Source organism: Podarcis tiliguerta, assembly GCF_965153285.1.
Source record: "Podarcis tiliguerta genome assembly, chromosome: 4".
In the NCBI taxonomy this organism is placed as follows: Eukaryota; Metazoa; Chordata; class Lepidosauria; order Squamata; family Lacertidae; genus Podarcis; species Podarcis tiliguerta.
This window is the reverse complement of record NC_139537.1, coordinates 103,119,277-103,145,292: the sequence shown is the minus strand read 5'-3', so window position 1 is coordinate 103,145,292 and position 26,016 is coordinate 103,119,277. Positions and strand designations below refer to the sequence as shown.

At 43.4% G+C, this 26,016-nt stretch overlaps 1 protein-coding gene across 1 annotated transcript in view; it reads right to left on the bottom strand.

Annotated features, from left to right (window-relative positions):
- Positions 1-14,269: 14,269 nt before the first annotated feature.
- The window catches only part of LOC310675370 (uncharacterized protein), a 728,507-nt gene continuing 716,760 nt past the window's right edge, over positions 14,270-26,016 (bottom strand). The window contains exon 4 of the transcript XR_014510076.1: positions 14,270-14,443. The gene's annotated coding sequence lies outside the window, so the exon portion shown is untranslated. The remainder of the gene's footprint in view (positions 14,444-26,016) is intronic.

The following is a 26,016-nucleotide window of genomic DNA, read 5'->3' as shown; positions in this document are numbered from 1 at the left end:
AACCAATCCTTTTTTTATATATATATACTTTTAAAATTGTTTTAAACACATTTATATTGTCATACATTTTACAAATTTCCAGCTCTTATACAATCTTTTGGACTTCCATCAGCTCCTCTGATGATCTCCCATCTTTAAGATTTCTCCTGCGTTTCTTAAATTTATATTACCTTTTACCTCATAACCGATATCATCCCTTTCATTCAATAAGGCAATAATTCAAATTATTCCCGTTACAAAACTTCCTGCAAACCTACAAATGTAATCGAATCATCACAATTACTTTTCATATAGTCCGTAAATTTACGCCAATCTTCTGTGAATCTCTGGTCCCGCCGGTTTCGGATTCTTCCTGTTAATTTGTCCAGTTCTGCATAGTCCATCAATTTCATCCCCCACTCTTCTTTCATCGGTAATTCTTCTTGCTTCCATTTTTGTGCCAATAAAATTGGTGCTGCCGTCATGGCATACAAAAACAACTTACAATCACTTCTATTTATATCAGTTCCTACAATGCCTAATAAAAATGCTTCTGGTTTTTTAATAAATGTATATTTCAACATTTTCTTCATTTCATTATATATCATTTCCAGAAGTTTTTAAACTTTTTACATTTCCACCACATATGGTAAAATGTTCCTTCTTTTTCTTTACATTTCCAACATTTACTGCTTACCTTATGTCAGGGAACTGCCATCGGAGCGGAAGGCGGAGAGGAGGCTCCCGGACGATGGTGGAGAAGGTCCTAGTAGGAGGAGGGATAGCCCATCCGCTGGGGAAGGTAATCAGCGCAACACCAGTGGAGAAGGGGAGGAGATGGAGGAATCGGAGAGGTGGCTCCAGGACTCTTTGCAGGAGACCAGCGGAGAGGGTACTAGTACTCCGTTGCCCACACCCACCTTGCGCCAAAAACTTTCGCGCAGGCAACGGGGGAGGAGACTGGGCGTCAAACAGCTTCTATGCTGGAAGCGGTTTAAGAAATGCCCACTGACGGATACTGCCAGCGACTGAGGCAGCCACGGAACTTGAGGCTGTCCTGACAGAAAGGGTTCAACCATGTAACTTAGCCAGGAGTAAAGGCAACTTACGCACGAGCAACCCCTAGAACCATTACACCGTATACCAATCCTAATCTGACCTAATTATTGCATGTTTCAAATGTGTAAATGTCACATGTGTTCAACTGAGCTTTCTCTCATGTTAATATACATAGGGGACAGATTCATACAAGGTGTTTTCTTAGGCCTGTAACCACTGAGGATGAGGATACTGTGGAAAGTTTTAAATTTTACACTAACTAAAATAGTGAGAAAAAGCATACAGACAGTATTTTTCTTCATTGCTCAGAATTTTTTTTAAACTTGCCCCACATTATAATGTTCTGCCCCAATAGCAAAACTACTGGCTAAAAACATTGAAAAGGAGGAGCAGCCAAGATGCTGCTCACAAAAATCACATAGAAGCTTGCCTACAAAGTTTGCTTCTTTCCAGAAGGACTAGAAACTTACTCCCCCCCCAAATGAAAGCTCAGAGTTTAGCCCCCCTGGTGGTCCCAGCAAAACTGCTCCGGTTGCACCATTATAACCTGGCTATAAATTTGCAGAACCATGTGGAAAAAAGTTTGTATGTATTCAACAATGAGAGGATGCCACTTTTAGTACAGATATACTATGCATTTCCAATTTTGTTGTGAATTTTATGTTCATTGAGGATGAATTTTTTTTTATTGCACGATTTTCTTCAAAAAAGGGCATAGCTCTGTGTGTTTAACTGCACTTTAGTTAAACGAAACCTTTCAGGCTCAACATAATCAGGAAGATTATGCATTCATTGGTGAAGTGTTCTGGAAAATTAAGTTTAATTACAATGGACCTTATAGCTTATTAATTAAAAAACTCACCTTTGACCACAGTACTTTAGCAAGGAATTAAAAGAAATGACGTGTTTGACTAATGTTTTAAGCAGTTGAGAAATCCCCAAAATGTTATGACCCTCAAGTCATTTGCCCATGTCAGTCAAAGGAACCTACTATTGCTAAGTGCTGCACATAGACAGAACAGAAAAGAACAGGCTCTGACCCATTTGGGGGAAAGGGCAAGGATGAACCACCAGGTTCATGTATTCATCAAAAGTAGCATATTCCTGTTTATTAGAAAGTCTGAAAAGGTAACCACAACGAATGCTCCTATAATTTATTGCTTTTTACAGTTTAATATATCCAAAACTAGATCAATTCCACAGGTTTTTGAAGCTTGCTATGAACCTGATCCCCACTGAAATATCCTTATGGCCAGAGCAGAGCTGCCTGTAATCCAAAGAGAGGCTGGGCACATGAGTCTCAGCCACAGGGAGAGGTGCTCACAGGGGTGGTGTTAGGAGGGCAGCTGGTGTGTGAGTAGATGCACAATGGCAGCATGCCTCTTTTAAAAATGCTGTAGCACTGTCACCTAAAAGCTGGCATGCATGGAAATCTCTGTTGGGCTTCCTTTTTAAAACAAACATCTACAGCCCTTCTGTATCAGCTTGACAACTGAGCTGAGAGAAACCTCCAGTGTGCACCTGTGCAGGATTGAGCTGTAAGCCATTGTACTCTTCTGGGGAAGAAGCTCTGAGCATTTCAAGTTTTCCTAGAGTTTGACAGCTGGCTATGCAATAAATGAACAATTATTTTTAAATTTATTCATTCTTCCATATCTCACCTTTCCTCCAAGAAGTTAGTCAATGTATGTAGTCTAGCACACCAGTGGCAGCTAAAAAAGCCAATGCAATTCTGGGCTGCATCAATAGGAGTATAGCATCTAGATCAAGGGAAATAATAGTGCCACTGTATTCTGCTCTGGTCAGACCTCACCTGGAGTACTGTGTGCAGTTCTGGGCACCACAGTTCAAGAAGGACACTGACAAACTGGAACGTGTCCAGAGGAGGGCAACCAAAATGGTCAAAGGCCTGGAAACGATGCCTTATGAGGAATGGCTAAGGGAGCTGGGCATGTTTAGCCTGGAGAAGAGGAGGTTAAGGGGTGATATGATAGCCATGTTCAAATATATAAAAGGATGTCACATAGAGGAGGGAGAAAGGTTGTTTTCTGCTGCTCCAGAGAAGCGGACACGGAGCAATGGATCCAAACTACAAGAAAGAAGATTCCACCTAAACATTAGGAAGAACTTCCTGACAGTAAGAGCTGTTCGACAGTGGAATTTGCTGCCAAGGAGTGTGGTGGAGTCTCCTTCTTTGGAGGTCTTTAAGCAGAGGCTTGACAACCATATGTCAGGAGTGCTCTGATGGTGTTTCCTGCTTGGCAGGGGGTTGGACTCGATGGCCCTTGTGGTCTCTTCCAACTCTATGATTCTATGGGGGATATGCAAAGACACTGCAGCTACTGGCTCAAGCTTTCTAGTGGCCAGGGGTTCGGGCGGACATTAAGAGTTATGTGTGGTCCTGTGAGACTTGTGCTCAGACCAAGGTGCCATGGCAGAGACCCCTGGGGCTCTTCCAGCCGTTACCCCCCCCCCCCGCAGGCCATGGTCAACGCTTTCCAAAGGACAGTCGGCCATTCTGGTGGTGGTGGATTCACTCACTAAGATGGCACACTTCATCCCGGCTCAAAGTCTCCCCACAGTGCAACAGATAGCCAACTTGTTTCTTGAACACGTATTTCGGCTACATGGGCTCCCGGATGCAGTGATCTCCGATAGGGGCCCCCAGTTCATGTCCTGGTTCTGGGTGGCCTTCCTCAAGGGACTGGGTATTGAGAGACGCCTCTCTTCCGCATACCACCCTCAAACAGACGGTCAGATGGAGAGGGTTAATCAAGTCCTGGAGCAATATCTCTGCTGCTTCCTGAGCTACCATCAGGACGATTGGTTGGACCTGATGCCACTGGCTGAGTTTGCCTATAACAACTCCTGCCATGCCTCCATGGGAAAGAGCCCTTTCTACACCAACTTTGGGTACCACCCATGCAACCATCCCTTCACACCAGCGGCATTTTTCATACCTTCCGCCAATAATCGGGTCTCCCACTTCCAGGAGACACAAGCTGATATGGTACGGCACCTAGAGAGCCAAGAAAGATTATAAGGCACAAACGGATCGAAGGCGCCAGCAGGGGCCCGCTTTCCAGGTCAGGGGTAAGGTCTGGCTGTCCTTTGAACACCACCACACTGGACGTCCCTCAGCTAAACTGGACTACAAGCAGCAGGGACCATTCACCATCCTGCAGCAGATCAATCCAGTTGCCTACAAGTTGGAGCTTCCCCCCTCTCTGAAGATCTACCCCATGTTTCACGTATCCCTGCTGAAGCCTTGCCATGCGGACCATTTTCCGGGTCGCATCGCCCCACCGCCACCCCTGGTCCAGTTTGACGGCCATGAGGAGTTCCAGGTCACCCAGGTCCTAGACTCGAAACAACTCTGTGGCAATCTCCACTACCTAATTGATGGGGTCAGTTATGGGCCAGAGGAACAATCGTGGGAACCGGCCAACTTCATGCACATGCCCGCCAAGGTTCAGGCCTTCCATTGGAGGTTCCCAGACAAGCCATGACCGGGAGTGGAACCCCATATTTCTGTGGGGGGAGTACTGTCAGGAGTGCATGCAGGAGCCAGGCCCTGTGACCAGTAGGGCTTCTACTCGGACCCCTGGCTTCTGGACTCTTGTTCCTGCTCCCACCCTACCATCTTGCCCCCGGTCCTGATGTCCTCAGCCCGGACTTCTATCGCCCGTAGACCGGACCGTGATAGGTGCCCCTATTGGGATGCTGTGCTTCACCTCCTGGAACATAGCTGTATGGAGGGGGGAGCCCTCCCTGTGGAACGCCCTCCATTCAGATGTCAAGGAGATAAAGAACTACACAACTTTTAGAAGGCATCTGAAGGCAGCCCTGTATATCATTTGATGTTTTACAGTGGTACCTCGGATTAAGACCTTAATTCATTCTGGAGGTCTGTTCTTAACCTGAAACTGTTCTTAACCTGAAGCACCACTTTAGCTGTGCTGCCACAGCACGATTTCTGTTCTCATCCTGAAGCAAAGTTCTTAACCTGAGGTAATATTTCTGGGTTAGCGGAGTCTGTAACCTGAAGCATATGTAACACGAGGTACCACTGTATTATGTTTCTATATTCTGCTGGAAGCTGCCCAGAGTGACTGCGGAAATCCAGCCAAATGGGTGAGAATATAAATAATAAAATTATTAAGAATTATTATTATTATTATTATTATTATTATTATTATTATTATTATAAATGTGTGGATTTCATGGGAAGGAGGTATGTTAGGGCTGGACTAAAATCTCCGTACCACTCCTGCTTCAACATGAAAATGTCCTATAAATTAGAAATGCATAATTTATATAGCTTATTTTTGTGATGTGGACACTATTTTTAAATATATGCCTTAAAATTGCATTAGCATTTTTTAGCAGCTGCCTTGCTGTTGACTCATGTTCAGTTTGTGATCAACCAAAACACGCAATCCTTTGCATGCATGCGATTTCCAGACCAGTTCTCCACAAACTCACTTATTCCTTTGATTATTTGTATCTAAATCCAAGACTTTACTTTTATACAGTGGAACCTCGGTTGTTGAATGCTTCGGAAGCTGAACAATTCGGAACCCAAATGCCGACAACCTGAACATGAATGTTTCCATTTTCAAATGCACCTCAGAAGTCGAACGGCTTCCGAGATGCATTTCTCCATTTTTAAAAAAAGGAATTTGCCAACTGCCTCAGTTGTTGAATGTTTTGGAAGTCGAATGGATCTTCCGGAACGGAATACGTTCGACAACTGAGGTTCCATTGTATCAACTGAATTTCATCTTTTTTGTTTCTCCCCCCCCCTTAATTTTTTTATTAATTTTCCAACACAATTATACAATTTTATCCAAATTTTAACAAATTATCTCTTTTTTGGACTTCCTTCAGCTTCTGTGGCAATCATCCATATTTATCTCTTCAGTACGCATTCCCTTCATTTGTATTGCCATTTGTCTTCCCTCCCCCTTCTATTTCCTTTTAACAATACATCTCAGTTTTTACAGTGCTTCTTGGAACCCCACTAGCGTTGTTTGCACATCACATACACTTTTCAGATATTCTACAAACTTTCCCCAGTCTTCGATGAACTTTTGGTCTCACACATATCTAATTTTCCCAGTTAGTGGTTCCCAAAACCTTTATGAATTTTCCTCTTGTCACACCATAAGTATGCGTGCCATCCAAATCTGTTATCAAAACCTTCAAGATCCAATAATTCCTTATTTTCTAGTTTTTTCAATTTCTTTAACCAACATAGGCATGCTGCTTCATAGTATAATTTCATATCGGGCAGGGCGAAGCCTCCTCTTTCTTTCACATCTGTTAATAACTTATATTTTATTCTTGGCTTCTTCCCCTGCCAGATATACCTTGAAATCACTCTTTGCCACTCTTTGAAAATCCCTACCCCCTTTATAATGGGGATAGTCTGAAATAAAAATAACATCTTTGGAAGCACGCTCATCTTTATTGTAGAAATTCTACCCCAAAAAGAGAGTTTCATTCTACCCCACATCTCCAGATCACTCCTTATTCCATTCCCTTATTGTTCTGAAACAGGTCGATATTTTTAGGAGTTAACCAAATTCCCAGATATTTTACCTTTTTCACCACCTCTATCTCTGTCTGTTGTTGCATTATTTCTATCGTACTTTGCTCCATATTTTTGGCAATTATTTTAGTTTTTTTCTTATTCAATCTAAACCCGGCCACATTTCCAAATTGTTCAATCTCCTCCAATACTTCTTTTACACTTTCCATTGGTTCTTCAATCGTTATTACCAGATCATCAGCAAAGGCTTTAACTTTATATTCATTCTGACCTACTGTCACCCCTTTTATTGATCTATTTTGTCTAATCGCACTTAAAAAGACCTCCAGAACCATTATAAATAACAGTGGCGAAAGTGGACAACCCTGTCTTGTTCCTTTAGATATTTTTATATCTTCCGTAATTACATTATTGACTATCAGTTTAGCTCTCTGTTCTGTATATATTGCCTTAATTCCATTAAAAAACTCTTTCCCCACATCCATATACTCCAAATTTTTCAACATAAAATCCCGTACTATGTTATCGAAGGCCTTTTCTGCATCCACAAACATTAGTATCACTTGTTTCTCATTCCTGGCAGTCAGATATTCCAAAATATTAATTACATTCCTTATATTATCTTTCATTTGTCTGGCTGGCAGGAAACCTGCTTGGTCTTTATGGATAATTCTTATCAATATCTTTTTCATTCTCTTCGCTAAAATCCCCGCAAATATTTTATAATCCGTGTTCAACAATGAGATAGGCCTGTAATTTTTAACTTGTGTTAAGTCCGAGTCTTGTTTTGGAATCAAAGTAATAAATGCTTCTTTCCATGTTTCTGGGATCTCTCTTACTTTTCATATATTATTCATAACTTCTTTCAATGGTGTCATCAGAACATTCCTCATTTCTTTATAATAACCTGATGTGAATCCATCTGGTCCTTCCCCCTCTTCAATTCTTTTATAACCTCTTTTATCTCATCATTTTCTATTGGGGCATTTAGCTGGTCTTTTTGTTCTGTCGGGATCTTCTGCACCTTTTTTTCTTTTAGAAATCTTTCTATTTTCTTCATATTGTTCCTTTCTTTATTTCTATATAGTCTGTAAAAGTCCAAGAATCCTTTTCTAATTTCTTTCAGATTGGCTGTCTCTTCACCATTCACATTGATTTTATTAATTGTGTTCTGCTCCTTTCTCTTTTTGATTTGCCACGCAAGCCATTTACCTGATTTATTAGCAAACTCAAAATTCTTCTGTCTTAACCTTTTGATATTCCACTCCACTTCTTTGTTTATTATCATTGCAAATTGAGTTTGTAGAGTCTTAATTTCTTTAATTTTTAAAAGAACGAAATTCCCTCTGGAAATTCCCATTTGAAATCAATTTTGTTTTTCTAAAGAATCTGCACCAGTGGCTTATATGGGTCTCTTCGTTTCAACAGTCTTATTGGTATATCTTTAAAGATGATTATGTAATTTCCATTATGTATAATCTTTTCTCTCTATTTTTCTGTAATATCAGATTTCTCATCTCTCTATCCTTATAGGTAATTAAACAATCTCCTGGAAACTTTCTTGCTTTGCTTGTTCTTACTCTCATTCTGATGCATTTTGTACTGTTTTTGCAACTTCTTCTACTGATAACTCCAACCACTGCGCTATTTCCATTATCAATCTCTCTTTGATATTTTCATTCTGTATCTCCGGCACAGATCTCAGCCTCAGATTCGCTTCCCTCTGTCTCAACTCATTCATAGCAATCACATCTTTAATTTCCTCCTGTGATTTGTTTATTTCCAACATCTCCACCTTAATCCTCTCTTCCTCTCATTTCACCTCCTTCATTTCCAGTTTTGTCCTCTTCATCCCCTCCTCCAGTGATTGGGTTCTTTTAGATACCTCTCTTATCTGCCCTTTCAGTTCATTAACTGTCTCATCAATTTTTTTATCCATTTTCCCAATTTTGCTATCCACTTGTTCTAGTTTTGTTTCCAGATTCTTTTCACTTTGTTTAATTTCTGCAAACATTTTCAATATTTCTGCTTTGAAATCTGCTTCTTGCTTAGATGCTCTCCTATCTGTCGGTGTCCCCCCCTCCATCCCTTTCTTCTGTTGATGTGTCATTTCTGATAAAATCTTACTAACACCAACTTCTGTAACAACACTCCCCAATCATTCAAAACAATACAATACAAATATCATACAGAAACAAGTATCCCAATTTAACAAAATGATCAATTAATATATATCCAATTTAGTTGGTATAATTTAAACGGTTTTCAATTTTAATTTGTAATGTATCACTTTCAAAAAGGAAAAGAGTAAGATAAGATTGAATAGTGTTGAAAAAATGAAGAAGAGAAGCGAGGGCGGTATCTTTTGTGCCCAGAGAGGTGAGTTGTCTGTTTTCCCTCCTTGGTAGCTTCGAAGAGTAAAAAACCAAATCAGAAACCAAGGCCCAAGTAGAAACCAATCTTCTTGCCCCCAATAGGGCTAATCCTCAATTAGGCTCTTTTTCTAGACATCCTCCTGCGCCCTTTAAAATCCAGATAAAATTGTAATCCAAATAATTCGAATTGTAATCCAGGTGAATTATCCAAATGTAAATATTTTCCAAGTGATTCGAATTATAATCCAAATAGCCTCAATTTATATCCTCTAAATTCAAAATTCCTCAAAAATTGGTTCTCACTTTCATTTTCCAGCTCTGCTTGTGATGCTGCATCTGCGCTGATTCCAGATGACAGCTGAACTCTATATTTATCCTTTTTATTTACGGGGCCTTCCTCAGTACCACATCATCCAAATTATAAATAAATTGGGTCCGAATTTCTTATATTTGAGAGCGGAGCGCTGTTCCTTGCAAGCTCGGGGCTTTGCTATTCGGACATAGCAATGGCTTTCCGATAGCCCGCTATCCCGTTCCGCCGTACTCTTCGCCCCTTTTCGGGGTTACCTGACGGCCAGGCGGCTAGCTTTTTGGCACTGCCAGGAACCTGACTCTCTGGACACCCTCCAGAGGATTAATAGGGGGGTTACTGCGCCCTGTAACCCCTCTTTTCTGTCCGAAATAGCCGGGATCCTCTCGCGGAAAAATCCCTCACTTGCGATGGGCTTGCGCTCCACCGGAAGTTGTTTCATTTTTGTTGGTTTCAGACCAGTGTACAAGACTGTCAATACAACTTTGAATTTTGATTTTGTCTCTATGGGTTAGCTATCCCTCCCTGCTTCATGTCATCTACAATTTGATAAGCATCCCTTCAACTCCTTCAGTCAAGTCACTTATAAAAAAGTTGAATAGCAAAAGGACTAGGGCAGAGCCCCATAGCACTCCACTCAAGGCCATTAATGCATGTTTGTTGGGTATCTGTGTTCAGCCAGTTGTGGATTGACCTAACAATGTCATCCAGCACAGTTTGCCATCTTGCCAACACAGAGGAGGAGGGGGAAGTGAAAGAGCAGCCAGCAGAGACCTCCCTGGATAGTCTGGGAGATCTTCCTTCTCCAAGGGCTCGCCGATCACTCCGCATTCAAGAACAGAGATTGCAGAGGCGTGTGACTCATGGGACTTTCTGTAGGTACCCAGGATGTTGTTGGGGAGGAAGAGGAACTCTGAGTAGGCAACGTCACCTTTCTGTGGAGACATGGATTCGTTTCTCTTGCACCCAGATGACTGAATAAAAACCATAAATACAGCTTGCTTGTTCTTCTTGCCTTTGATGCTACTGGAGGAGGAGAGGATCCTCCATGCCTGACACCCTCAGAAGAGGAGGATCCATGTGAAGCTGCCATACATTCCTGGTGGGCAGAGTTCAGTTTGGCGAGCCATAAGGCATGTGAGGCTTTCTCTCAATTGTACGATGGCTGTCCCTTGGGTAAGTGTGCCGGAATTTCAGGAAACTTATTGACTGTGACAACTAGCAGATGCTTGAACTAAGGGAGCAGAATCCTGAAGAGAACTGGGGTTCACAGGAGATCCTCACTGCTTCCAACAACTGCACTGGGACTTGGCAGTTCTCTGCATCTCAGAAACTTCGGAGCAGTTGTGACATTCACTCTCATTTTATTACCTCATAGGAGTTTTATCCTGACATTTCATGCCTTGTGTATTTTTATAAGCAGGGAACTTCAATAGGCTCTTTACAGCCTATTTTCCTCTGTTTTTCAGTTGTGCCAAGAGAGTAGCACAGAAACCAAGAAGCAGACATTGATAAGTAAAGGTAAAGGTAAAGGTACCCCTGCCCGTACGGGCCAGTCTTGACAGACTCTAGGGTTGCGCGCCCATCTCACTCAAGAGGCCGGGGGCCAGCGCTGTCCGAAGACACTTCTGGGTCACGTGGCCAGCGTGACATTGCTGCTCTGGCGAGCCAGAGCTGCACACGGAAACGCCGTTTACCTTCCCGCTAGTAAGCGGTCCCTATTTATCTACTTGCACCCGGGAGTGCTTTCGAACTGCTAGGTTGGCAGGCGCTGGGACCGAACAATGGGAGCGCACCCCGCCGCGGGGATTCGAACCGCCGACCTTTCGATCGGCAAGCCCTAGGTGCTGAGGCTTTTACCCACAGCGCCACCCGTGATAAGTAAGCGCCACATTGATAAGTAAAGAGGCACAAAACATGCCTTACAGGCATTGTTTAAAGGAGGGGAGGGCTTGAAGAGGTATTGAACTACTGACCTCAAATGATTTATATTGCAGTCCGATGTGGAAGTACGAAGCTACTTCACCACAGGGAAGAAATGAGAAATTTTGAGGGCTATTGAACACTGTGAATTCTCACAGCAAAGCACCTGAAAGTTACTTAGCACAGGTGTCTCCATAATTGTGACGCATTGAGAAAGTTTATGGTGTTCAATGGTTCTTAAACCTACGAAATCCTCAGATTAGTATATTCAGTTTTCAAATAAAGCACACAAGAAAACAGCTTCACTTGTACCACAGCAGAAATGATTTTAATACTGTGGAATATCTTGGTTATTAGTCCCTAAATGACTTGCTTCATTTCCACTTTTGCTAATAAGCCCAACACAAACTTCATTTCAGTCTTACTCATGGCCCCCAAGCACTTCAGTTAAATCCAAATCACTCCCCTTCAGAACAGAAGCTGTTTTGTACTCAGATGGATAACTAGATCGTATGGTTTCATACTATGGACTCAACTGGTAATATCCCTGTAAGGTCTCAGTGGCTTTCCTTCTCAGCCTGCTGCCCATGGCACCATTAAGTGGAGACACCAGGCTGGGACACAGATGTCTACCTGCCAAGGAAATGTGCTCTGTGGCAACATCCCTACATAAGATGTAGTGAACCATATAGAGAAGCAGTGTGTGTCTCCCTCCAAGTCCTCCTCTGGACATCAAAGTAGACAAATTTCATATTTATGTCATATTTAGGTTTTTTTTTTACTAACACAGCATTTATATAGCACAAATCCTCCCATGAGTTATCTCAGGAAACCATACAATGCACTTGTAAGGTGTAACTCTTCGTGACATTGGCTTCGCAAATGGTGTAAACAGGAACGGTTTGGATTCTTAGATCACAGACTGCAGTTTCTTGAAGATGGACTTCTGGCAAGTGATGGGCTGCACCTCACAACGGTTGGGAGGAATGTTTTTGCCAAAAATCTCAGAAACCTCATCAGGAGGGCTTTAAACTGACTAATGTGGGTGAGGGAGACAGTGCTCCTGAAGGTAGGAGTCTATCAATTGATGAAGATGATCATCCAAATGTCAAATATGACATAATAGGCATCACTGAAACCTGGTGGGATAAGTCCCACGATTGGAATGTAATAATGGAGGGATACAATCTATTTCAGAGAAACAGACCAGACAAGAAAGGAGGACGAGTGGCGTTATATGTCAGGGATGTGTATACCTGTGAAGAGATCCAAGATTTAGAACCTCAAAGCCAAAGTGAGAGCATTTGGGTCAAAATTAAGGGAGAGAAGAATAACAGTGACCTCATTGTGGGAGTTTACTATAGATCCCCAAGCCAAACGGAGGACATAGATGATGCCTTCCTGGAACAGATGGCCAAGCATGCAAAAGGAAGGGAGATGGTAGTAATCAGGGACTTCAATTACCCGGATATTTGTTGGATGTCAAACTCGGCCAAGAGCATAAGGTCAAAGAGATTCCTCACTGGCCTTGCAGACAACTTCATTGTCCAGAAAGTGGGAGAAGCAACAAGAGGAACAGCCATTTTAAATCTGGTCCTAACCAATGTTGATGACCTGGTTAGTGGGGTAGAAGTGGAAGGATCATTAGGCGCGAGTGATCATGCTCCTCTTCTATACAGCAGAAAGGAGCAGCCAAGCATACTCAGACTCAATTTCTTGACTTTAAGAAAGCCGACTTCATAAAACTTAGGGAAGTGCTGGGTGAGATCCCATGGACAGTAATACTAAAAGGAAAGGGAGTTCATGATGGCTGGGAGTTTGTTAAGAGAGAGATAGTAAAAGCACAACTTCAGGCAATACCAATGAGACGGAAACATGGAAGGTGCCTAAAGAAGCCAGGGTGGCTATCTAAAGAACTTTTAACTGAGTTAAGATTAAAATGATGTGTACAAAAAATGGAAAAGGGGGGAAACCACCAAAGAGGAACTCAAACAAATAGCCAGCACGTGTAGACACAAAGTCAGAAAAGCTAAAGCACAGAATGAACTCAGGCTTGCTAGAGAGGTTAAAAGCAACAAAAAAGGCTTTTATGGGTATGTTCGTAGCAAAAGGAAGAACAAAGAAACAGTGGGGTCACTCAGAGGAGAAGATGGTGAAATGCAAACAGGGGACACAGAAAGGGCTGAACTCCTCAATGCCTTCTTTGCCTCAGTCTTCTCCGATAAAGAAAACAATGCCCGACCTGAAGAATTTGGAGCAAATGATTCAGCAGAATAACTAAGGAGATAGTACAAGAATACTTGGCTAGTTTAGATGTATTCAAGTCTCTAGGGCCAGATGAACTGCATCCAAGAGTATTAAAAGAACTGGCAGATGTGATCTCAGAACCACTGGCAGTCATCTTTGAGAATCCTTGGAGAACAGGCGAAGTCCCGGCAGACTGGAGGAGGGCAAATGTTGTCCCTATTTTCAAAAAGGGGGAAAGAGAGGACCCAAATAATTACCGCCCAGTCAGTCTGACATCAATACCAGGGAAGATTCTGGAGCAGATCATTAAGTGAACAGTCTGTGAGCACCTAGAAAGGAATGCTGTGATCACCAATAGTCAGCATGGATTTCTGAAAAATAAGTCACGTCAGACTAACCTGATCTCGTTTTCTGACAGAATTACAAGCCCGGTAGATGAAAGGAATGGAGGGGATGTAGCCTATCTTGATTTCAGCAAGGCATTTGTCAAGGTGCCCCATGATATTCTTGTAAAGAGCTGCTAAAATGTGGTCTTGACTATGGTATCACTCAGTGGATTTGTAACTGGCTGACTGACCGAACCCAAAGAGTGCTCATCAATGGTTCCTCTTCATCCTGGAGAAGAGTGACTAGTGGGGTGCCACAGGGTTCTGTCTTGGGCCCGGTCTTATTCAACATCTTTATCAACGACTTGGATGATGGACTCAAGGGCATCCTGATCAAATTTGCAGATGACACTAAACTGGGAGGGGTGGCTAACACCCCAGAGGACAGGATCACACTGTTCATTCTGTGCTTTAGCTCTTCTGACTTTGTGTCTACACATGCTGGCTATTTGTTTGAATTCCTCTTTGGTGGTTTCCCCCCTTTTCCATTTTTTGTACACATCCTTTTTTAATCTTAACTCAGTTAAAAGTTATTTAGATAGCCACCCTGGCTTCTTTAGGCACCTTCCATGTTTCTGTCTCATTGGTATTGCCTGAAGTTTTGCTTTTACTATCTCCATCTTAACAAACTCCCAGCCATCATGAACTCCCTTTCCTTTTAGTATTACTGTCCATGGGGTCTCACCCAGCACTTCCCTAAGTTTTATGAAGTCGGCTTTCTTAAAGTCAAGAAATTGAGTCCTAGTATGCTTGGCTGCACCTTTCTGCTGTATAGTAAACTTCAGAAGAGCATGATCACTCGCGCCTAATGATCCTTCCACTTCTACCCCACTAACCAGGTCATCAACATTGGTTAGGACCAGATCTAAAATGGCTGTTCCTCTTGTTCCTTCTCCCACTTTCTGGACAATGAAGTTGTCTGCAAGGCCAGTGAGGAATCTCTTTGACCTTATGCTCTTGGCTGAGTTTGACATCCAACAAATATCCGGGTAATTGAAGTCCCCCATTACTACCATCTCCCTTCCTTTTGCATGCTTGGCCATCTGTTCCAGGAAGGCATCATCTATGTCCTCTGTTTGGCTTGGGGATCTATAGTTAACTCCCACAATGAAGTCACAATGAGGTCGCTCTCCTCTTTCACCCTCATTAAAAGGTTCTTTACCTGTAAGGTAGACCAGAATTATTATTACCTTAATGCAATCCAAGAGCCATAAGTGATACTCTGGGTTGTGTGCAACTAACTTTTACTCAGAGTAGAGCCACTGAAATTACAAGGTTAGCCGTGGCCACTAATTTAAAAGCAGCCCAATGGGACCTGAGGGCAGGATGGCCATTACAAGGGCTGGCCTCTCTTTTGCCTCTTTTTGCTGCCCTTGGCATCATGGGATGTTCATCTTCAAAGAGGAGAATGGTTGGTTGAAGAAGCAGGATGGGAGAGGAGCATCCAGACATATAAAGCAACAGCAGCAATGCCTTTGTTAGCATGCAGCTTACCACAAAAGCATTCATGAGGAGAATAACAATTTCTGAGACAATCTTGTAAACAAGAGCAAAAAATTCATTTATGTATGTGTGTGGTCAAGCAAATAGGTGGGTTGTGAACATGAGTGAGTAACAAAGCAGTTTGAGCATGTTAAATAGGGAGCAAGTTAGAACACTTTCCACTTTGCAACCAAGACAAATAAAATTAGAAATTTCCAGAAAGGTTTTTTGACAAAATGCTTCTTCACATACCCGACAAAAGACTTCTTCAAATAAGCAGACATGTGAGTTTGGCATCAGGATACACAACTCTGCCCAATGAAATCCCAAATGCTCAATGAAGTAACAAAAAAAGGGTGGGTTTGGGGGCACTGTCTGCCACAGGTGTAACTATCTGCCTGTTGGTCAGAAGTTGTGGGTGTCCTAGGTGCAATTTGCTCCTGACTCTCTGAGAACAAGCTTGTTCCCTCGAGGCCAAGATGGCAGCCCAGGAAATTGTAAGACAGGCAGAGATATTGGTGAAAGATCCCTTTGGTGACCTTCTAGTTGTGTCTCACTTCCACAATGACAGCTCCCAACTACCGTTGGGAGACTGGAGAGTCTTGGGAAAAGAGAGCTTTGCTTGGAGGAAGAGGAAAACATTCCCTTAGAAGGGAATTTATTGTGGGATGAACAGCTATCCTGTTGTGCTTAGGAGACTTCTCTGGGTGGGGCAGGGCAGGGTGGAGAGACTTTTAGATGCCTTGGGGGTTTTCATGCTGATATAATATATGTAAAAGCAGACTGAATACTCTAGAACTGCCTCCAAACATATGAGTGGAAATGAAATTTTGGGAAAGAAGAAAGGAAGAAATTTGAAACTGAAATTAAGATTTGGATGTTGAAATTTGACCTCAAAATACAACAGGCAAGTTTTAGAACTAAACTGTCAAATCTGGCTGTTTATAGCTGTTCGTCTATTTAAGGATACGTTTTCTGATTATAAACAGATCAATTCAAACAAATGGCAAAATTTGACTTAAAGTCATTTATAAACAAATATTTTATAAATGTGTCAGAGTGGTTAGGGCAACCCAGTCAGATGGGCAGAGTAAAAATAATAAATTATTATATATTAACTGCTACTGCATGCCAGCTGCCAGCCCAAGTGATAGCTTTCAAATGCTGAATAGCAAATATTGACACTTCACTAAATACAGACACTTTAAGAGAGCATTGGAAAACACCATTTGCAGAGTAGAAATTTGAGGGATATTTGTTGGAGAAGATAAGGAGCAAAGTACTCTTGTTTAAGCCTGTCTGCAGATTTTGCTGTCTTATCCCATGTCTTTTATTTTTCATTTAGCAATGGTTCATCAGAGTCATCTTAAGTTACAGTTATAAAGGGCTTGTATAACTGCACCTTCACTGTGATGACTTTTTTTAATGACTTGCTTTTTCAAGTCATTAAATACTCAATAAAATCATAGAATCATAGTACTGTAGAGTTGGAAGGGATCCTGGGGTAATCTAGTGCAACCCTCTGCGATGCAGGAATCTCAGCTAAAGCTTCCATGACAGATGGGTGACATTACCCAAAACACATTTTGTTGTATAATAGTATTGCTGGGTGTGTTGCTTCTGAAACCAGCTTAACATCAGTCAGAGTCTTTAAGCCATTTCTGATTTGTCTCTAGCCAAGATGTGAATCAAGGATAAAGACAGCCCAGCTCATTAATTGCTTAGAAGTACCTCGTCTGCCCCCCATGGTCAGGAAAACCAATACAACTCTAGCAATTGCACATCAACTTTGGCTCTCAACACACAAAGGTCAGAAGTGGTGTGGAGCCAGTGTGCACAGGGGTGGAGTGGGACTTGTATGAATGCCCCATCGCCCCCCACACACTTTCACCCAAATGCACATGTGAGAAGGCCTTAGGCAGTCGGATGTGTTTCATTATAAACATGATTTATTTTTCCTTCTGTGTTGCTCCTATTGCAGTTTTTGTTTCTTATCCTAAATGCTTCTCCTCCCCAACCCCTGCTGCCATAATACTTCTTTAAAAAGGAGGGGGATAAAGAGGAGAAACAGCTTAAGTTGCAAAACCTTTTCCTTTCTCTGGGGAGAGCAACAAAACTTGCAGTGTATTGGATATTGTTTCTGAGTTTCCTGAGGGGAGAGAATTGTCTCTCGGCACAAATTAGTGCTACAAGTGGAAGATACAGCTCAGCTGTTTATAAACTAATATGCAGCAATTATGATAAAACAAAACTCAGTCTGAAATTCTGCTGTAACTATGACAACCCACATTCAGGGTATTCTACTGAAAGCATAAAAAACCACCCCAGCAGAAGTGAGTAAATAGTATCTATTACTGATTTATGAAGGTTCCAAACAGTGAAAATTGGTTAATATATTTTGTCATGAAATATTTTTACTCAACCTTCATTTTGATTGATAAAGTTATAGTCTATTTAAGTAGCACCAGCCAGATAGAAGTGATTTCCAAATTTATTTTTAATCATTCTTTTTTGTTACAAAGTCTGTTTTTTCTCCCTAAGAGACTCTAAAGCACATTCTTTGTTAGCCCTGTTGTTCTGACACTTAACGCTTGCTCTGGGAAATATTGGTAATTGAACGGCTGCTCCAAATATATTTTGCCTCTCTATCTCTATGTCTAATCCATGTAGCTACCTGCTAGGGCATTTGAGCTGGAAAGAAATTGGGGGAGGAGAGTAGTGAGAGAGCCTCGTCTTCAGGTACATTCAAAGTTAAACTACAAAAGAAGCCATGTATTTCATTTTATACCACTTAATAACTATAGCAACATATGAAAGTTATATTTTTTAAAAAAAGGAAAGGGATTTCTGACTTTGGCACATGTGCACAGAACCTATGTCATTTAATTATTTTCAACAATCCTCACTCCTGCTCTTTACAGGGATGTAGGAAATAGCTAAGTGTGTATATTGAACCACAGGAGACTGGAAATAACAGTCAGATTATCTCCATACAAAACAAAACAAAAACCCTCAGCACACAAAAATTAGCAGGTCAGTCATGCAGCCAGTGCTGACACAATTTTGCGACAACATTTATTTTAAGCCTGCATTCCCTTTATGGACAGACCCTAAAAGTGCCAGCAGGGATTAATGAGGAGATAGGGGAGGAGAAAAATGCAGGGAGGGATCTGGAGTTAGTAGAAGGAGTTGGAAAGGGTGGGATTTGGAACAATGGGCTTCCCTAGGTATCTGAGAAGGCTGGACAAATTTGGATCTTCACAAGACAGGGTTTCTCCCTGCAAAACACGCAGCATGGACCACAGAGAGTCTGCCTATCTTCTTGTTGGGAGATGATCCATCAAGGAAGCCATCAATAAGGCAAAGACTTCTTGATGCAAATGGGTTGGAGCCCTGCCATGGGCTGACAGATAGTAGGACAGAATGGAGGACACAAGCAGGACACAAAGGGCAAAGTTGCAGGAGGGGGGGGGGAGAATTGGAGTGGGCAATAATCATTTGCAGATTATCTGATTAATTTGTTTATTATTTAAATTTGTTTTAATTTTTTCCCAACTTAACCCCCCCCGCCCCCCTGTATTTAGCAGGGCAGGGAATGACTCACAAGTTTTTCCAGGCTCTACCGCTTAAATTTTATGCTTTAGAAATGATAGGCAAAACTGCTAAATGATGAAACAACACAAGTTTTTACAAGGTACAGGGGAATCCCCACATGTGCAATGGGCATGTGCAGTTCTGCTTACACACGCATAAAAATATAATTTTTTTTTTTAATAGTGCTTAAAAGGGGCAGAATGGGGACGTTCCACTTATGTTCATCCTGGTCATTCACACAGCGGCCCAGAACGGAACCCCATGGAAGTGGGAATTCTCCTGTATCCCACAGGAGAGTCACAGAAAGAGTGAGGTTGGTCAAGGGAGCCATGGGTTCAAAAAGGTTGAAAGCCACTGACTTAGAGCAATTTTATCTAACTCTATTTTCCTGTTTTCTTTTCCCAGCCAGTGCATGGAGGGCAAATCTGTGTATTACGAAACTATTATTGTCACATAAAATAAACTGAACCATTCATACTGGGGTATACCTGCTGGCTTGTGCGAACAATCAAGTGACAGGATCCACAGGGGCAGCCTGCAAGGAAGGCATTGCCCACTGTTGCTGCCTCTGCTGCAGTGGCAGCAACAGCTGCAGCACAAGCCTTGGAGGGAGCAGTCCCGCTCCTGGAAAAGGTTACCTGCTTCCTTTCAGGAAAACATAGGATTTCTGCATGATGTAAAACAGATGTGGTGAACCTTAGGCAAGGTCCTTGCGTGGCATGGTCAGGTGGTACCCAGTGCAGAAAATTTCTTGTCATCCCCCCCCCCCATTGAATTTTTTATTATTATTTTTTTGCCTGCAAAAATGGTTTGACTTTATTTCATAATTTCTTACAAAGGTATGTGGATTCTGGGCCTCTGATAACAAGCAGGCGACTGTGGGCAGATACCTAAATCTACAGGATGGATTGTGTTTTGGCTTGTTTTATTTTATTTATAGGAATGCAGGTGCCTTTTTGGCCTAAACCACTGAGCCTCTTGGGTTTGCCAATCAGAAGGTTTGAATCTGCACAATGGGGTGAGCTTCCGTTGCTATGTCCCAGCTCCTGCCAACCTAGCAGTTCGAAAACATGCCAGTGCAAGTAGATACTGTAAATAGGTACCGTTGTGGTGGGAAGGTAAACAGCATTTTCATGTGCTCTGGTTTCTGTCACTGTGTTCCATTGCACCAGAAGTGGTTTAGTCCTGCTGGCCACATGACCCAGAAAGCGTGTTTGTGGGCAGTTGTCTGAAAATGTTTCCTTGATTCGATTGTCTTCCTTGTAAAGTTAGTGAGGGGCAGGGAATGGGCATTTAATTAATAGATATTCAATTAATTGTGTGACTACTCAGCATGTTCTTTCATGCCATAAAGAAGCTGAGCCACTTTATCAAGTTCGCTAATGGAATTAAATTTCATTGTGCAGAGAAAAAGGCAGCTAACAATGGGGGTTGTTTGAGGCAGATCTACTATGAAACTAATGAAGTTTAAGCTTCAGGGTCCCTACTCCCGGAAGGGGCCCAGTCAGAATCAACTTTAATCCACATTGCTTAACAATTTTGCTTTAAAAAGTACTTCATGCATGTATATAGCATTTCCCAAATTTTCATCTCCCTTTCACAGAATCACAGAATAGTTTGAAGGGACCACAAGGATCATCTAGTCCTGTGGTTCCCAATGTGGGGCCCACGGCTCACAGGGGGGCAATATGATTTTTAAGGGGGGCAATTCAAGAATGAGCTAGACCAAGTTAATGGCCTTTTAGCTTCCTCCACATGAATAGGAGTTCACTTTTTGAATAATAAGAATTATATGTCCCTGGGGGTGGGCATCAGGATTTTAGAGATGCCAAAAAAAGGTTGGGAACCACTGATCTAGTCCAAATATTTCACCCCACATGGGGCTCGAACCCATAATCCTGAGATTAAGACTCTCATGCTCTACCAATAGAGCTATAACTCGAAAACTATAAGGCACTGGAAATTTTCATTCACACCAGTGACTTTGACAAGTGAGATAATCCAGTACAACCATTTTAAGCAAATCTAATATGTAGTAGCTATGATAGATAGATGATAGATATAGTGATGATCTTCAGTGGGAGCAAACCCACTGAAGATGATAGCAGTGGTTGCCAAGACCTGGTTGTGAAGGGTGCCCCATATGAGTTCAAGCTTCAGGGCCCTCCAAAATGTAGGTCCATCACTGGAGTTGATATGATTAAAATTAGAGTGGAGTTTGTAGGTGCCATTAAAGCGTGCGCGCCAACTTTCCTCTAAGACTTCCAACACTGGTGAGAAAGATGGGAGTCCCCTTATAGGCATGTTCGCCCCCTCACAAACTTGGAACAGGTTTCTGGTCGAGAGGGAGGCAAAGGGAGGCAAGGCAGCAGAAGAGGAAGGAGAAATTGGGCATGCACTCTTTCTTTGGGGCCTCGCAGGCCAAGCCGAAAGTGCCCACCTCGCAGGCGCACTTACTCCTGAAAGGCCTGTGCTTGGTCTTGCGCTTCCAAATCTGGTTCCTCAGCAGGCAGCAGCAATTCAGGTGCAGAGGGAGCTCCATGGTCATGAGAGGCCGCGGCTCAAAGTGATGGTGGTGGTGGTGGCCGAAGCAGCACGCAAACTGCTGTGTAAATCCACGTGCCGAAGGGGCGCGGGCCCAGAGGGAAGCGAGGCCACCCAGTTTCCTCTCTGGCTGGTGGGGCTTGGGGCCCACCACCACCAGCAGCTCTGGAGAAGCCAGTGATGGGGGACAGGCAGCTCTGCTGGGCTCAGTGTGGTTGCCCACCACCTCCCCCTCCTCCCGCACCATGTTTTATGCAAAGCAGCGCAGCTGTGCAGCTTGTCCTCTCCCCTGCCGGCCAGTGCCTGCCTGCCTCCTTCAGCTGGGAGCGTCAACTCGGGGTACCAAGTTCTAATTCCAGGCTCCTGGTAGTTCAGATACAGCTGGAGTTCAGTGTTTTTGCACATCCTGAATTTGGCCTTGATTGGCTTAGTACAGTGGCTTCCAGAGGTGATTTTTATAAATCCAATAAACAGGGAAATGTGGCATTTGGATAGTGTGCAGGTGGCAAAGAGGGCAGCCTGAGCTTTGCTGGAAAAACAAAGGCATAAGCAGCTTTGGTACTGAAGAAGAAGAGTTTGGATTTGATACCCCACTTTATCACTACTCGAAGGAGTCTCAAAGCGGCTAACAATCTCCTTTCCCTTCCTTCCCCACAACAAACACTCTGTGAGGTGAGTGGGGCTGAGAGACTTCAAAGAAGTGTGACTAGCCCAAGGTCACCCAGAGGCTGCATGTGGAGGAGTGGAGATGCGAACCCGGTTCACCAGATTACAAGTCTACCACTCTTAACCACTACACCACACTGGCTCCCAGTGTGCAGTGAAAGGTAGCATTAAACTGAGAAGTTTGGTTCGCACAGGTAGTGGATAGGGCTGATTTAAGTGCTGCCTCTTCACCTGAAGAGTCAGTCTAACATCAATACCAGGGAAGATTCTGGAGCAGATCATTAAGCAAACAATCTGTGAGCACCTAGAAAGGAATGCTGTGATCACCAATAGTCAGCATGGATTTCTGAAAAATAAGTCATGTCAGACTAACCTGATCTCATTTTTTGACAGAATTACAAGCCTGGTAGATGAAGGGAACGCAGTGGATGTAGTCTACCTTGATTTCAGCAAGGCATTTGACAAGGTGCCCCATGATATTCTTGTAAAGAAGCTGGTAAAATGCGGTCTTGACTATGCTACCACTCAGTGGATTTGTAACTGGCTGACTGACCGGACCCAAAGGGTGCTCATCAATGGTTCCTCTTCATCCTGGAGAAGAGTGACTAGTGGGGTGCCACAGGGTTCTGTCTTGGGCCCGGTCTTATTCAACATCTTTATCAACGACTTGGATGATGGACTCAAGGGCATCCTGATCAAATTTGCAGATGACACCAAACTGGGAGGGGTGGCTAACACCCCAGAAGACAGGATCACACTTCAAAACGACCTTGACAGATTAGAGAACTGGGCCAAAACAAACAAGATGAATTTTAACAGGGAGAAATGTAAAGTATTGCACTTGGGCAAAAAAAATGAGAGGCACAAATACAAGATGGGTGACACCTGGCTTGAGAGCAGTACATGTGAAAAGGATCTAGGAGTCTTGGTTGACCACAAACTTAACATGAGCCAACAGTGTGACGCGGCAGCTAAAAAAGCCAATGCAACTCTGGGCTGCATCAATAGGAGTATAGCATCTAGATCAAGGGAAGTTATAGTGCCACTGTATTCTGCTCTGGTCAGACCTCACCTGGAGTACTGTGTCCAGTTCTGGGCACCACAGTTCAAGAAGGACACTGACAAACTAGAACGTGTACAGAGGAGGGCAACCAAAATGGTCAAAGGCCTGGAAACAATGCCTTATGAGGATCGGCTAAGGGAGCTGGGCATGTTTAGCCTGGAGAAGAGGAGGTTAAGGGGTGATATGATAGCCATGTTCAAATATATAAAAGGATGTCACATAGAGGAGGGAGAAAGGTTGTTTTCTGCTGCTCCAGAGAAGCGGACACGGAGCAATGGATACAAACTACAAGAAAGAAGATTCCACCTAAACATTAGGAAGAACTTCCTGACAGTAAGAGCTGTTCGACAGTGGAATTTGCTGCCAAGGAGTGTGGTGGAGTCTCCTTCTTTGGAGGTCTTTAAGCAGAGGCTTGACAACCATATGTCAGGCGTGCTCTGATGGTGTTTCCTGCTTGGCAGGGGGTTGGACTCGATGACCCTTGTGGTCTCTTCCAACTCTATGATTCTATGATCTATGAATTCTGAATGCCACCTTGCCCAGTGTTTACTGATCCTTCACATCATGAAACTATGTGAGTAAGTAGTACCAGTGTGTGCCTGATTTAATCAAATATGAAAATATGTTTTCATGCCAAAGACTCTGAGATTTGTTTTGGGGAAATGCAGTTTCTCGCATAATTGCAGGGGGAGGTGTTAGAAGTAGGTAAAATCCTGAATTTATTTTTATTGATATCAAGTTAAGCAGGAATGAATATTATTCTAAGTGTTTCAGATTGCTTTTGAAGGATTGTGACTAGAACTTCCTATTCTGATACACATTCAAATTCTTTTCTTTCCTTCACTCCCTCACCTTCTTTCTTTGTTTTGTGGTTTTTTTTTTGCTGTATGGATGTGAATTTAAAGGCATAATGAAATATGCCCGCCTAATGGTAGTTTTGTGTTCCTTTTACCCTCTGCTAGAAAATGTCAGCTAATTTTCTGAGTATTTAGAAATCTTTCTTACCCTTTTATAGAATCATAGAATCATAGAATCATAGAGTTGGAAGGGACCACAAGGGCCATCTGGTCCAACTCCCTGCAATGCAGGAATCTTTTACCCAACATGGGGCTCGAACTCACAGCCCTGAGACCAACTTTTAACAAAAAAGCTTAAATAATGTCTTAAATATTGTTTAAAGCTCCATTTAAACATCTCATAGAAGCCAAGCCCCATAGGAGACATGGTGCTCATGTGTCCAGCTGGCTGTGAAAGGGGGTCCCACAAGGCATTCCTGGCTAACTTGGAGCCCCTTCATTTTCCACAGGAGCAGAGGAGACTGCAAGTCAGACATGTGAAGCAGGGGTGCCATCTCTTCCTCAGGATTGTGGGTGGCTGCCACTGCAACACGGAAGTGCGATGTCACACCCACCCACACACCTGCACTCCTGGCAGCAATTCCTCTCCCTCCTCCTTATCCACAGCCAGCAAGGCACCCTTTTCTGTGTGGAGGGGCTTGGACTCAGAGGCAGAGAGACTTTGCCTCTGCATCCGAGCCCCACCCCGCAGACAAGGGTGCCTTGCTTGCTGGCTGCGGAGGGTGGAGCTGAACTGCTTTTCTCTCAGAGGCAGCACCACTGCTGCATGCTGGCTTTTTTGGTTGACTTTGTGGGTGCCCAAGCCTCACATATATTATTGTGGATGCCCAAGCACCCATGGCTCCCTGGAGTTGGCTCCTGTGATGTGAAGCTACCCAGGAAGGGTGGAAGCATCTACTCAGATCAGGGCCAGGCTGAGAGCCAGGAAGGCACAGACACGTCAGCTCTTCCATAAGCCCCTAGGCTGAGCTGCTTCATTGCTAGAGCAACAGCTTCTTACCAAGCTGCACCCTTCCCAACGTGGGAAGAGGACGCCCACTGTAGTGGTCTGTTCTCTATATTACGACCCTCAATACAGGGCTGGCTCCAGCTTTGAAGGCGCAAAGTGCCCCTTGGTGGGCCCAGGCCTACATTGTTGGTGGTTGGCAACAGGCAGTGGTGGGTACCTTGCAGCTGCCATTTTAATTTTGCAACAGGCCCCTGATATAATGTTGGGGTACTGTGAGAAATTAAAATGGCAACTCCCCAGACAAGCCAGGGCATGTGTCTGGGTGGCGCCTGCTTGGGTACAGGAACCCTGGCAGCTGCCCAAGGGATGCTATGTGGTAACACAGGCCTCTCTCCAAAAACTTAAGCTACTCACATGGCTCTGCTGACCACAGTGGCCTAAAAACAGCCGCTGGAATCTGCACATTCAGGCATCTGCTGTCATGGATTGTGAAGTCTTGGCATTAAATAGGAATTTGGTTTTGGTACAAGGATGAGCAGGCTTGAACACCTTATTCTAGTTAAGAAGAATGAATTTTTCACTTCCGGTCGAGCCACGGACCCATCGCAAGTGGGATTTTCTCAGGAAGAGAAAGTCCAGGTTCTTGAGGGTAAAAAGGGGTGCTACAGGGTGCGATAGCCCCCCCCCAAACCCCTCTGGAGGGAAACCAGAGGGTCAGGATCCCAGCGGAGCCATTTGCAGATCGCCCGACCGCCAGGTAACTCTGTAATAGGAGCGAAGAGAGCAGCGGGCGGAGAAAGCAGGCCCCAGGAAGCCATTGTCTCACCCTCTAGAACACAGCCCCAGGCTTGCAGGGCGAGTGACCGATTCTCAAAAGCAATCAATCGGAGCCTAATTTGGATTACAATTGGAATATGAAAGAAAGGCTTTGAAAAAAGAAGAAGGAGATAAAAAAGAGGTCAGTTTTGACTGCAATCGGAGAGGAGCGCAAGACTACGAGCGGAGCGTGGAGCGGAGGTTGGTAAAAT